Source organism: Rattus norvegicus, chromosome 1, assembly GCF_021556685.1.
Source record: "Rattus norvegicus strain SHRSP/BbbUtx chromosome 1, alternate assembly SHRSP_T2T, whole genome shotgun sequence".
NCBI lineage: Eukaryota > Metazoa > Chordata > Mammalia > Rodentia > Muridae > Rattus > Rattus norvegicus.
This window is the reverse complement of record NC_141534.1, coordinates 137,100,096-137,115,513: the sequence shown is the minus strand read 5'-3', so window position 1 is coordinate 137,115,513 and position 15,418 is coordinate 137,100,096. Positions and strand designations below refer to the sequence as shown.

The 15,418-nt window shown below is 40.3% G+C and overlaps 1 long non-coding RNA gene across 1 annotated transcript; it reads left to right on the top strand.

Annotated features, from left to right (window-relative positions):
• The first annotated feature begins 395 nt into the window (after positions 1 to 395).
• Positions 396 to 5,423, top strand: LOC147996843 (uncharacterized). Its single transcript, XR_015655228.1, has 3 exons — positions 396 to 743; positions 1,574 to 1,675; positions 4,284 to 5,423. It is a non-coding gene; the product is annotated as an uncharacterized LOC147996843 (long non-coding RNA).
• The last annotated feature ends 9,995 nt before the right edge of the window (positions 5,424 to 15,418 follow it).

Below are 15,418 nucleotides of genomic sequence, written 5' to 3'. Positions count from 1 at the left end.
CAGGTGATAAAGAAACTCCAAGAAGATACCTGTGTGCCTAGAAATTTACCTCCATTGCTTCTCCAGGCATTAGTGCAGAGGGAGAGAGCCACTGTGTTTGGCATTATCTAGCACACAAACCTAGCCATGCTTTTGCATTTGAGCTGGTACTATGGTCAAGATTATTTCTCTTCCAAACTCAGGGTAAAAGTTAATCAAAATGTTAGTGCTTTCCCACTGAGGCCCTGAATGGGTTAATCAAAAACTTGACCAGCAAGTGAGAGAAAAACAAAAGCAGGATGAAAAAGGCAAAGGTAATAGGTGAACCTATGTGATCATGGTCCAAGCTCCAGCACTTGGCTGTCAATCATTAATTTCTGTTAATGGAAACCCAGAGCCATCCTGAAACTCCCCTCGAGCCAGTGTTTGGTTCTTTTAAATGGGAGAGGACACTGAGAAAGCACATTACCTTCTGTTGTAATTGAGATATGTTGAGATGTCTGTCCAGCTCACAGTTTTTTTCTCTTCATTGGGAATATTTTCTATGGAAATTTCTAGTTGTCTGAGTTCATTTGAAGTTTTAAATTTGCCAATGTGTGCTGAGAGCATGCTACTATCCTCTAAGTGTTGTTAAGAGCTAAGGATATACTGTCCATCTGACACAAATTAGAATTACCAAAGTATGTAGCCTCACCTAAAGGATGATCTCTAGAGCCCTGTTTGATGTTGAGAAGACATATGGCAGTTGTGGGTGGAACTTTCTGGTAAGAGTACAGATAAAATGGATGTGTCATGAGGAAGGTCCTCTTCCCTTTTACTCACTTGGCCTTCCTTCTTGCTGCTGAATTAATTTGCTCTGTTATACTTACTGTTGCTGCTGCTTCTTCTTCTACTGTTGTTGTTGATGATGATGATGATGAGTCCTTGATTGATAGCATACCTATCTTTTTCAAGCTTTCGTTGTATACTAGTGACCAATGGCTCTCCAGGAAATGTCAGGGCTTCCGGAAGCAGATTGGGACTGCTGCAGCACCTACCCTTGGTAGAACAACTATCAGGTTCTCAGTTTTTATGTGTGATTCTGCTCTTCTAGTTTCAAGTTGACTTGATATCTAGTTTCAAGCTGACTTGATAAAGTGTGTGTGTGTGTGTGTGTGTGTGTGTGTGTGTGTGTGTGCATATTTTTCCGTCTTGTCATAGAATCTGTTCCCCTAGAGAATCCTCACCATTGCAAGATAAAAAGATACAGAAGACCAGTACTGCACTAAAGAACTTTGCTGACTAAATCTATGGGCCGGAGGTCAACTAAGTATTAAGGCTGACATGGGAGTTGAGACAAGGAGGCTCAGGGATGTTGTGGGAAGGCATTTGTATGGATTATCTGACTGGAAATGTCTCTAGGAAGTTAGATAGTGAGTCTTGAGTTTAAGAGGGTTCAGTCCAAACTGAGCTTCAGCAAATGACTGCGATGTAGGAACTTTGGGCAGTTATACCAGATACTCTGAGGTTTAAAAAAAAAAGCTGGTAAATCTATACCTTTTGAAAGATTGTAAACTATTTTAATCTGGTACAACTTGTTATCCATTCTTCTTAGGTATGTCCTGTCCACAATGATCTACAGCTGCCTATCACTTCAATTTGATTCTATTAGGTTACTGCTGACTGGAATCAGGAAGCTTATCAAGTCAACAAAAAGGTATTTATTCCGCATCAACAGGCACATGAAGAAGACCATTCAGTGGCCATGTGTGATTTGTTCCCTTAGCCATTACTGGCAGGCCAATCACATTCTTTTACTCTTTTCTGTAACTTTATTTTATTTTACATTATTTTATTTTGAAATCTTGTGCTAATTAAAATAACAGAAATGTGAGCAACCTTTGTGTCAAGACACAAAGCTCAACATTCTTTGTTATATGAACTTCTTCACTTTAGAAGAAAGCTCTGGTGTATCTCAAGAGGAAAGACAGAGACAGAGAACCAAATGTTCTTTGAGGTCCTAGGACTCACATTTCCACACTTCCTAAAGTCATATGACTCAATTCCTCCAGCACAATGTCAGCATCTTTCCAATGAATCGCTTTTTTTTTTTTTTTTTTTTTTTTTGGCTAAGCTAGCTCATGTTATTTTCTACTGCCTGCAAATCAAAGAGCACACTAATATAGTTCATTTTATTTTTATATTTTATTATTCTGGATTACTATCAATCATCTTGGTGATTTTTCTCCTTGATAGATAATGACAGTTTCCCAAGGGAAGTGTTCTATTTATTTTCAGAGGAACAGTACAAGAGACTAACAACCATCGATTCAAAAGATTGGTCTTAAATTCCCAAAGGAAGAGTCACATCTTGTATGGTCTGGGAGTACTGCACGTGTACAGTCTTCAGAAGAGTAACTAACTTAAAGAGCTATTTCCATCACCCAAAGAGCTCTGTGTGTGTGTGTGTGTGTGTGTGTGTGTGTGTGTGTGTGTGTGTGTGTGTGTGTATGTGTGTGCATGCATAGATACATGTGTGTGTGTTTCTTCTTTATTATATTAGTCTTTGGTCTTTATTGCTTTAGGTGAACCAGCATTAGCACACAAGAACACGAGAGGACTGGCTCATCTTCTTTTCTTTCCGGTTCTATCTATGGCACCAAATTGTATCTCAGTTTCAAGACAGTTCGCTTCTCAGCTTCTAGGACTTCCGTGTGATTGGTTGTCTTTTGCTCAGTTTCCACAATCCAGAACAGCCTTGTTAGTGATACTAGGGTAGTGGGATTAAAAAAAAAGGAAATCCTCAGTGTTTTCAACTTCTTATACTGTGCTCATGCCAACAGAAGCCATCAGAGATTTTGCAGCAAAAGATCCTCTATCACCATTCCAAAGCTGGGTGCCGGACAATATCATATAGGTGCCTTCCTGGAGCAGTCAGAGGGCACTTGATTTCTTTTCAGCCATTGAAAAGCCATCTGCCTCATAAGTTGCTCATAAACATCAGAGGTGGTGGGAAATGAACTCCAAACATTTCATTCCTTGAGCCGCAATGAGAGTTTTAATGATAGATGCCAAGGACCTTGGGGTGATCAGTGGGTCAGTATGATATATCCAGTCTCACACTTTAGGTTGAGACCTCTGGCTGTATTGGTAACCATCAAAGTATCCACACCTAGACACAGGGAAATGTCTCGCTGGGATTGGAACCTTCCATCTTGGGTACCCTTCACACCTGTTGGATGTTCTATAGGCTACTCAGGAACCCAAAGGCCAGTCACACAGCATGAAATGACGTGCAGTGTTCTGGGTGACATTCATATGTGATTCTGTGCTCCACTGTCACACCTGTATCACTACAGTGGCCCGGCTTTTCCTTAGGATTTACTCAGCTACGTTGTACAATACTTGTTGGGTCTGGACCATGTAGTCAGAAGACCAAGCTCCAAGTTAAGTTGGGTTCTTTGTGTTTGTTTGCTGGCTTGCTTGTTTGCTTGCTTAAGACTCTATCACTTAGTAACCTCTCATAAGAAAAACCCTAATAAGAACATCTTTTATAATTAGAGATGGTGGGCTTAAGAGGTGGTTCATAGGTTTAGAACATTAAAAAAAAAGAAAGGAAGGGAGGACAAGAAGAAGGGAAGAAAGAAAAGAAAAAGAGATGGGGAAGGGAGAAAGAGGAAGAGAAGAAAGAAAGGGAAACAGAGCTGAAGGGAGGAATAGAAAATTCTGAGCAGCTGTGCCAACCAGTACCAATGTCTCTACAAATCAGCCTCACTATTAAAGCCAAGCTGTGTATTGAGAACAGAAAAGTGCTGTAGCTCTCAGAGTTTCAGACAAAGGGGTTTGCCTGTCGGCATGCTTCTACAAGCCCTCCAGCCTTCCCCCTTCTGAGCCGCCATGTAAGTAGACATTGTTAGGTCTTACACAAAATTGCTCTATCACATGATAGGTATCACTAGGTGACACTGTCCATATGGTAAGCTGTTCTTCTATGGAGATGCCAATCCCAAACCCAGGTACCCATAGACAGTACATCTAGTAGATGTGGAGAAGACGTGCTGGAGCTAATGATGCTTCTGATCCAGCCAAACACATGGACACAGGCCCTAACCTCTGCTGTCCAAGGAGGATTGACCACAGGAGCACTGCACTGAATACCTTGTTCGTGTCTGGGTGCCTGAGATACAAACTCTAGATGCCTTTTCTTCCTCACAGGCAGATGTAAAGCCCTGAAAGTTAAAATGTAAGCTTTGACTCTGTGCTTTTGTGAAGAAATGAAGTGTCTCTGTGTTAACAGAAAAATCTTATCATCTCATCCTTGACAGGGTTTTGGTTCTGCAGCCACTTCCCCATCAGGCTGAGTGTGTGACACGTTGAAAGGAGATGGTTAAAGCTGGAACTGCAGAATTTCTCTGGCCATCTGAGTCCTCCAGACAGCCCCAAGCCCTCTCTGTGTTCGAGTATTATAATAAAACAAATTATTCTGGTGTCACAGACCTTGAATACCTTCTAACCTTGATAAGCACTTCCATCTAAACAAAAGGAGAATCAATTTGCATTTTCCTTTCTGTCGGCTAACATAATGCTTCATTTTATAGTCACCATTAAGGGTTATTGCCATGTGCATGTACCACATTAGGCTGTTCGTGTCCATTGTTCATGCACAGCTCCGTCAGGATGTTTCAGGTCGAAGGCATTTTCACAGCGACTCTGCTTTGGTCTTGCCCCCAGGCTATTATCTGGAGTGTGCTTATCCCAACAGGTCCCTTCAAGACCCAACCTTCATTCTATGTGAAAACATGTCAGTCATCCCTGTCACTCCCAATTGAAGGGAATGATACTCAGGGTCTAGGATCCCGCTCACATTCATTCAAACGCAACACTCACCTGGGTGGCCAGGTAAGGAAAGTTACTAGGTTTCTCAAATGGTCCTCAATGGATTACAAGCTGCATATACACACGCTCACACACACACACACACACACACACACACACACACACACACACACACACACACGTCTCTAAATGCTAAGCTGACAGATGGTTCAAGCCACACCATGCCACCATGCCTGGCCTTCGAATGATCATTTTCTGCTCTGATCTATGGCCTCCAAATTTTCAAGGAGCAGAGGAAATAAGCCACAAGCATTCCTTAAGCAAACATCTTTCCCTGGGCATTAACACACAAAAAATGCTCCTCCCCACAGGAAACCATATATGTAAGAGTTAGGATAGTTGAACAATGCCTACTGGCAGGTAGGGGAAGGCAATTATTATAGATGTAACCTTTGAGACAGCAAAGTCTTAATCTAGAAAGATATATGCACTTGAAAGAGGGACTTGAATGAGAGACTAAGAGCACAGAAGAAGCCAGACGCAACTCTAATACTGAAAAAATAGCTTGGTCAGAGATCAACAATTAAAGTGCAAAGTATTGAATATTTTAAAATGAGGTTTTCCAAATTAAAAATTAAATAAAAAGAAAACAGAAAAGCACCATTTTGTCTGAGTCTACTTGGCAGTTCCATTTACAACTACTCCTCATTCTGTATCAGTCCTGTGTGACTTGCTTGTCCTGGTTCCATTTTAAAACAATCAAGAATATGTCTCAAATGGTTTTCCATTTTGTGAAAAGACTGAAGCTTGACTGTCAAGTGCTTAGTTTCTTTGTAGCTGATTAATCACCTTGTGTCTGGAAAGTATTCTGTCTAAGATCTTTAGGGAGGGTAGAGTGTCTTTAAATTTTGTACAAGGCCTTGAGTGACGTAGGCAAGGATGATAGAAGAGCGGCTGATAAATAAAAGGAATGTAGCCACTGGCAGACTTGCTCATCTTTATAATAAATACTCCACTCCATAGCTGTAGACCAGAGGTTCTCAACCTGTAGGTCAAGCGCTCTACGAGAATGGGATGGCCCTTTCCTTAGGGGTTGCCTAAGACCCTCAGAAAACACATGAGTAGTTACAGGTATGAAGTAGCAACAAAAATAATTTTATGGTTGGAGGTCACCACAACATAAGGAACTGTATTAAAGGGTCACTGCATAAGGAAAGTTGAGAAGCACTGCCTTTGAGGTACAGCCTATTAGAAGATAAAAAAAAAAGCAATAAAAATACATTCTAAATGGGCCCTGCCCCCTCACTTGGGCAAAACAGGAGAGCTGAGGAGCTAACAAACTCAGCCACCACTCAGGACAGATCCAGGGATCCGGGTTGGCCTACCTCAACATCTACCCCCCCATTCCTGAACTGCTGGAGCATGTGAAAGGGTCAGTGCTGCAGATCTAAACCTACAGGATCTCCATGGCACAGGACAGCAGCAGGATATCTGAGAGAAGTCCCCTTGAAGATCTCCTATTAATGGTGTCACAAAAGCCAGAGGCCTTGAGCCAGAGCAATGACTCACTGCAACGAACATTTGCAAGTAGAGATGTGTGGACAGAGGGCCTTACTGTGGGACATACTGTGACACACGACAGCTTCCATGGTGAGATGTCTTGTTGTATGTTTGGTTTGTTTTCTCCGTCTTTGTTTTCTTTTAGGAGAAGGTTGCAAGGGCAGAGAGTGATTATGGAGGGGAAGGAAGATGAGTGAGATTGGGGTCCAAGATATGAAATTCACAAAGAATTAAAAAGTTTAAATGTGTGTGTGTGTGTGTGTGTGTCTGTGTCTGTGTGTGTTAGAGTAAGTGTTCCATTTTCCCACATAAAATCAAAGAGCATTTCAACATTAGCCATAATCCCCACCCTTTTCTGTGAACTGGTGTTATTTATGTACTTAACTCCTCATCAGGACATTCAAGGACACTGGAAAATGACAGATGAGTGAGGCAGGAGGTCTACGCATAGAGCCCATTTCCGTATTCCTAGCTTTCAGCCATCAGGGAGAGCTGTGATTTTCCACAACGTCTCTTCCACAGGAGTTCAGAACCTGCAAGTTTTCTGATTTCTTCCCCAGAACATGCAACTATAATTGTACTTCACCCACAAGCTCCAAGGAAGGCCTATGATGTCCATGAAGAACCCGGAAGAAGATGACACAAGAAGCCTGAAGACCAAGTTTCTGACATTCAGAATCCCCGACTCACACCACTGCCTGCTCCCAGTGTAGAGCAAAAGCCAATCATGTTGTGGAGAACAAGGAAACAGTGGCGAATGAGATATCTTTTTCTTTCAGAAATAAAAGTCCTCTGAGGTGACTGGTAGCTCTACCCTAAGAACTTTACAGTAAAATTAAAGGCAAATAAAAAAAAATGTTCCAGGGTGAGTATTTGTGTTAACCAAAGACTTTTCCTTTTTACGATAAAGTTCCCTATAGAATTCTTCTAAACGGTAAAGTCCCCTGGTGCTTTTAAACGGTTGTTTACAGATCATTAACTACTCACAAAAAGGCTGGCGTAGAAAACCTGCCAAAGTATGGGATTCTCTCATTGATTAACCAAATTTAAAAGGATGTCTAGGAGGGAGAGTTCAGTTTGCCAGAAATAAATTATTCAGAAGCAATTTTGGAAGAAAAATTTGTATGTATCTCACCCCAACATACGATTTATTGCTTGTAGGCAAACAGAGCCTAAGTCATAATAGTAACACTGAAATATTATGGTATTACATGATGCTATTGAAATTTGACACTATATTATCCAAGTATTCCTGCGGTTTCCAGATTTCATAATACTCAAGCACATAGCATGAAGTCAGCACTTCTGTATGAATTATAAGAATTATTGTAAAAGTAGAATTGCTAGATTAAATGCACATGAGATTTTGGATACACAAACTCTTCAGAAAAGTTGATTCCAACACACATTCACTTTATTACAAAGTTCCCCTAGCAGCTTCTCACTAAATGTGACCATGAATAGTTTAACAAATTATTCCTAAGGCCTTAACTGAAAAGACTGTGTTAGTTATATTAAAATAATTTGTGTGCTCATATTATTTTGATCGTTCGGTCTTTCTACCTATACACTAGGCCTCACGGCCCTTGCCTGCCTACTGTTGATATTGATCCTTCTTGAATTTTTCAGGATAACTGACATCCCTGAGTAAAGGCGAGGAAGCTTTCTTTTCCTTTTTCAGCTGCATGTTCTTCTCTTCCCGGTCGTTGGTATTTTAATTTTGCTTATGGAATTTTAACATCACTGGATTTATGGTTCATCAGTTCAGACTTGCAAAATCTGTCCCCCAGATAGTGCACACACACACAAAAGTTCATTTGTGTTTTCTCCTTTGACTTTCTGTAGTTGGATTAAGGACCTCAAAAAAAAAAAAAAAAAAGAAAAAAGAAAAAAGAAAAAAGACTGGCGAATTAGGCCACTCTTGAGAGCTCCATAATTATTTTGTAGAGTTCTAGGAATCCACGAAATGTCTGCAAGTTCTTTATCCCCAGAAGTGATTAAAATGGAAGTTGAGTGATATTTATGATTATAGCAGACAGGATCTCATACGATAAAACAACAACAACAACAATCTGGGATATCTTGACCAAGCGAAGCAAAACAAAATGGGCCTTTAATGGCTTTGAACAACACACAAGTTACTATGCCTCGGCCAAATGGAAACTAGCTAAGTTTGAAGCTGTGCTTTGAACAAACTTTACGATGACCTTTTGGCCTCTTGTATTTGTTGCTTGTGTTTCTGTTTTTCTCGAAAACCTCCTGGAAGTAACATGTAATAAGAAGATAATGTGTCCCAGAGATGAACTAAATCTTCTGAGTTCTTTGCAGTTATGATCTTGGGAAAAAAAAAATTTCTCCCCCAGAGCCCCTGGCCCCAAACCTATCTGACTGCCCAGTTTAATATGGCTGAGACGGTCTTCCCATATCCCCAGCGCCTATATGAATCATTTTCAGTATTGAGTTCTGATCATTATATACAAGGTCACTTTTTAATTAGAGCAATATAGTAAAACATATGCTTGGAAGATGAATGAGGTACAGGGCTCGCTGGGCTACACTGAACCCTTTTATTGGAAAGCCTTTAAAAATAATAAGCACCATGTATAGTCCAGGGGCCTTTGCAACATATTTCAGTGCAGCAAAGTGCCTGCCATGGAGAATGAACACCCTGTTACAGTGAACAATCATTTGGCAGCATAGGTTATTTTAATGGACACATCACTTTAAACGAAGCCTTCGCCATCTGTTCTGCCCTCTAATTACAGATACAAAAGGAACATAATTCACAATTGCATCATAAAAAAGTAAGATATAAGTGATTTAAATGCATGTGTATCTTCTTTATTCAACCCAGCACGCAGCTGTTATGTTGTTTTCATGTATAAAACACAAATGAGCACAGAAATCGCTCGTCTCTGATGGAGCGAAGTCTCTGTTACAGGGCATTTTGGGGTGTGGATAAATGTAAAAGCGCGGCCTCCTCCGACAGAGGTGCCCCCAAAGCTGATGGAGATGTTTGTCCCAAATCCTAGTTTTCCGTTGGTTCCTAGCAGGCTCTGGTATTCTAGGGACTGAGCAGGTAACTACATTTTTCTCATAACCAAACAGTGTAGGTAAATCTTCCTTCCGTATAAGGTTAATACACCAATTATCTCTGGGTCAAAGAGACCACTCTTGGCTTGAGCCTGCATATGCTTAAATGATCTTTTTATCACGAGACTTAGGCTGGTAGGGACTTTCTTCTCTCCCTTTGTCTCAAAATCGTGCTTCATAATTCCTTTGTATATTCTAAATTAACAGTTATTTATTTGGGAGAAGAATGTCTTGCTATGAGAGGTTGAAGGTGAGCTTATCTCCTCGGGGCTGTTATGAGAAACAGTTCCTGTTACTCAGTCCAGACACAGCCACAGTGTCTCTGAAACAAACACCTGCTTCTTAATTTTTTTTTACTTATTTATTATGTATAAGTACACTGTAGCCATCTTCAGACACTACAGAAGAGGACATCAGACTCATTACAGATGGTTGTGAGCCACCCTGTGGTTGCTGGGATTTGAACTCAGGACCTTTGTAAGAGCAGTCAGTGTTCTTAACCTCTGAGCCATCTCTCCAGCCCCAAACTGCTACTTCTTAAAGAAAAGTTTCTCAGATTCACTGTTCATGTGTTCAATCTGCTTTCCAAAAAGGGAAGTTGTATGGCTTAATGACATTTTAATAGAATAAAAGTCTTGCTTCTTTGCGCTCACTGTTGAGAAATGGTGCTTAAAATGCGGTAACCAGTGAGAGGTGCAAATAAATAGTTTTAAAAGCCAGGCAGAATGGTTAAAAGTCCATGCTGTAACCCTGCAGGTAATAAGAAAATCACACCAATGGAAATTTCTTCTCATGCAAAGGTTTGCTAAGAAGGGTGTGTGCTTTGAGTAGTTGGTAATAAATGGGTGCCTTGAATGTGTAGGTTAAGTCGTCTAAAATTGCAGCCTTTCCACAAACCTAATTGGCATTAGCGACTACGTTCTTTTCACAGATTAATTGGAAATAGCAGTTGATATAGTCTCAATGCCAAAATTATAGTTATTGTAACCAAAGGTGCATAATTTATAAGATTGTGTGCTACATGTCTATAGGTTATGATTACCATAAACTGTATGCATATGGCATACACAGAGGTATGTGTATATGGATAAGAGATGATATTCAGCAGAATGTGATCAGACATAGTTTTACCAGTGGAGATGTTTTCGATTAGTCAATGCCCCTGCAGACAATGTTCAATATTTTTCATACTGCCTCTACATTAAAGACTACAGCATGAGAGTAGCTAAGATTGCTCTGAATAATTACATTACATATAAATAGTCTTTGCATGCTTTTTCAAAATTGTAACATTTTATATTGAATACTAGTCATTTTGTCATTGTTTTAAATTTTACTTTATTTTGTTTTCTTTTTATTCTTTCATACAATAAATCCCAATGGATTCTTCCTCCTTCCACTCCTCCTAGTCTCTCCCCTTCCACCCCAGCCCCACCCCTGGCAATCCTTTCTCCTCCCCTAGATCTACTGCTCCTCCTTTTCCTTTCAGAAAAGAGCAGGCCTTGCAGGAACATCAACTTAACAAGGCATAACAAGATACAATAAGACTAGGTACAAACCCTCATATCAAGGTTGGATGAGGCAAACCAGTAGGAGGAAAAGCAACCCAAAGGCAGGAAAAAGAGTAAAAGACACCCCCACTTCCACTGTTAGCAGTCCCACGAGACCACCAAGCTAACCGGCATACCATATTAGCAGAGGACCTAGCACAGACCCATGCAGGCTCTGTGTTTGCCACTTCAGTATCTGTGAGCCCCTTTGAGTCCTGCTTAGTTGATTCTGTGGGCCGTGTTCTTCTGGATTTCATATCCAGTCGGGCTCCTTCGTCTCCATCTTCTGAGTTCCTTGAGCTCTATGGGAAGAGACCCAATGAAGATCTCCACTTTGGGCTCTCTGTACCTAATGTTTGGCTGTGTATCTGATACCATCAGCTTCCAGATGTATGAGTATATCAGACTATTGTTAGAAATCATTTTATTGATTTGTTTTCCTATCCTAGCTCTCTGGGCTATATAACCACAGGTTTCTGGTCTTCCAGGTAGTGTTGGACATGGTTTCATTTTGTGGTATAGATATCAAATTATACCGGTCATTGGTTGGCCGTTTCCACAAGGTCTCTGCCTCTATTGCTGCCATACATCTTGCCATCAAGATAGATTGTAGATTGAACATTGTGTGGCAGTCTCACTGCTGGAAGTCTTGTCTTGTAACAGAAGATGGCCAGTGCAGTGTAGGCTCCATATTGTACATTACTAGGGGTCCTTCCTAGGGTAACCTTTGAAGAATCCTGAGAGTTTCTACTGTGCTAAGTTTTTACTTCATCACCAAAATGCCCCCTCAATTCCTGTCATCTCTCCTAGTTCTCTCCCACCATGCACCTGATCTCTCCTTTTCCCATTCTACCCACCCCCAGCCCACCCATGAAAACAATTATATTTCCCTTTCCTAGGGAGATCGTTGTGTAAGCCCTCCTTATTACTTAGCCTTTATGCTCCATGGGTTGTATCACGATCATGACTTACTTAACAGCTAATATCTTCTTGTAAGTGAGTACATACCATGTCTCTCTGGGTCTGGGTTACCTCACTCAGGATGATCTTTTCTAGTTCCGTCCATTTGCCTGTGAATTTCATGATGTCATTGTTTTTAACAGCTAATTAATACGTCATTGTGAAAACGTACCATATTTTCTTTATCTATTCTTTGTTGAGGGACACCTAGGTTGTTTCCAGTTTCTGACTATCATGAATAAAGCTGCTATGTACATAATTGAGCAAGAATCCTTGTGAGTGGTATACCTAGGTCTTGAAGTGGATCTTTTTCTGGTTTTCTTCAGAACTGCCATATCGATTATTATAATGGTTGTGTAAGTTTGCACTTCCACCAGCAATAGAAGAGTGTTCCCCTTGTTCTACATCCTCACCAGCATAAACTGACATTTATGTTATTGAACTTAGCCATTTTGATACTCATTCTTTTAAATAAATCAATATTGTATAAAAAATTGGAATCAAATTTGAGTGTTCTTACTCTAATCTCTTCCTTTTATCATTAATTATTTTCTTTATTTACATTCCAAATGTCCCCCTTCCCAGTCTCCCCTCTGCATTCCCTTAACCTTTGGCTCTAAGAGGGTGCTCCCCCACCCATCCACCCACCTACCCATTCTAGCCATACCCTTCTAGCATCCCACTGCTCTGGGGCATCAAGCCTCCATAGGACCAAGCTCCTCCCCTCCCAATGATGCCAGATAAGGCAATCCTCTTCTACATATGTAGTGAGAGCCATGAACTGACTCATGGATACACTTTGGTTAGTGGTTTAATCCCTGGGAGCTCTGAGGGGTCTGGTTAGTTAATATTGTTGTTCTTCCAATAGCATTGCAATGTGCTTCAGCTCCTTCTGTCCTTCCCCTAACACTTCCATTGGGGTCCCCAGGCTCAGTCCAATGGTTGGTTGTGGGTATCTGCATCTGTCTTAGGTGCTGGCAGAGCCTCTCAGAGAATAGTTTTACCAGGCTTCTGTCTGCAAGCATGTCTCGGCATCAGCAATGGTGTCAGGGTTTGGTGCCTGCAGATCGGATGGGTCTCAAGAGGGAGCAATCTCTGGATGACCTTTCCTTCAGTCTCTGCTCTACTCTTTTTCTCTGCATTTTCTTTTGACAGGAACAATTCTGGGTTAAAGATTTCGAGATGAATGGTCACTCCCCTCAACTGGGAGCCATATCTATCTATTGGAGTTGGTCTCTTCAAGTTCTATCTCCTGTCACCATGCCCAATTCTGCTCCCCTTTTTTCCCTCCCCCTTTCCTCACCCAACCAGGTCCTTCCCTCCCTCTGCCTCCTGTGATTATTTTGTTCCCCCTTCTAAGTGGCATTGAAGCATTCACACTTTGGCCTTCCTTCTTGTTAAGCTTCATATGGTCTGTGAGTTGTATAATGGGTATTCTGAGCTTTTGGGCTATTATCCACTTATCAGTGAGAACATACCATGTATGTCCTTTGGTCTGGGTTATGTCACTTAGGATGATATTTTCTAGTTCTATACATTTGCCTGCAAAACTCCTGAAGTCATTGTTTTTAATAGCTGAGTAGTATTCCATTGTGTAAATGAATCACATTTTCTGTATCCATTCTTTATGGGACACCTGGGTTGTTTCCACCTTCTGGTTATTATAAATAAGCTGCTAAGAACATAGTGGAGCACCTTATGTGTTATATGTTGGAACATCTTTTGGGTATGTATTTTGGGTGGTATAGCTGGGTCTTTGCATATCTTGAATATTAGTCCTATATCAGATGTAGGATTGATAAAGATCTTTTTATCTATTGGTTGCTCTTTTGTCCTAATGACAGTGTCCTTTGCCTTACAGAAGCTTTGGAGTTTCATAAGGTTCCATTTTGTCAATTGCTGATCTTAGAGCCTGAGCCATTGATATTCTGTTCAGGAAATTTTCCTCTGTACCAATGTGTTTGAGACTCTTTCCCACTTTCTCTTCATTAGATTCAGCATATCTTGTTTTATGTGGAGGTCTTTGATCCACTTGGACTTTGGCTTTGCAGAAGGAGATAAACATGGATCAATTTGCATTCTTCTACATGCTGACTGCCAGTTAGACCATCACCATTTGTTGAAAATGCTATTTTCCACTATATGGTTTTAGAATCTTTGACAAAGATCAAGAGACCATAGCTGTGTGTGTTTGTTTCTGGGTCTTCAATTCTATTTCATCAATCTACCTGTCTGTCTCTGTACCAATACCATGTGGGTTTTATTACTATTAATCTGTAGTATAGCTTGAGGTCAGGGATGGTGATTTCGCCAGAAGTTCTTTTGTTGTTGAGAACTGTTTTTGGTATCTTGGGGTTTTTTTTGTTGTTGTTGTTGTTGTTGTTGTTGTTGTTGTTGTTGTTGTTGTTGTTCCAGATGAAGTTAAGAATTGCTCTTTCTATCTTTGTGAAGAATTGAGTTGGCATTTTGATGGGGATTGCACTGAATCTGTAGATTGCTTTTGGTAAGATGGCCATTTTTACTATGTTAATCCTACGGATCCATGAGCATGGGAGAGGTTTCAATCTTCTGAGATCTTCTTCAATTTCTTTTTTCTGAGACCTGAAGCTCTTGTCATTCAGACCCTTCAAAATAGTCATAAATAATATAAAATATCTTGGTGTAACTCAGCTCTAATCCCTTCAAACCTGCTGTTGTATATGTATTTTTGTGAGACTCTGAAATCTACTTTCAAAGACATTTCAGTGGTTTCCCTTGACCACACACGGATTGAAATAAAGCATAACTAGTCAATCCATGCACATCAGTTAAATGATAAATTACCTTGGTAGTAACTATTATTTACTAAAATAGTCATCACTTTAGGGTATAATCGGAAATTTACATACATCAAATTCAGCTGGATATTCCGTAATGTCACAGAAAGCAGAGTCTCAGGAAGTCCTGAGAGGTGTTTCCAAGGCCAGAGACTTTCAAGCTTTACGTAGTAGCAGCATGAGGAAAGGATGTTAAAAATGTAATAGGAAATAGATTGCTAGGAACTATTCAGAAATTTATAATGCTTTTATTCACTTATGTGTTAAAATAAAAGTATAATAAACTGTAGGCTAAGAAAACTCATTTCCTCCCCCATGTTGTTTTTCTTTTGCATCTTTGAAGACTTAGAACTTTCTTTAGTCTCATTAAAACTGGAGCTTGAAACTGGGATATGTAAGATCTCTGAATAGCAAAACGGAAGTTGTGCTGATTTTTTTTTTACTTTCTATTTTCTCTCCTGGTGTGGAAGATCCAACCTATGTCTTCCTGCAGGATAGGCAAGGTCACTAATGCTGACTTATGTCACCCCCACACAAAGAATTTACTTTTTCATTTAAAAAAATACAGCTACCATCAATGTAAGTATATCTGTTGCATGCTTATTATAACACAGGGGACCCAGAGTAACCCCATAGTATGCAAAC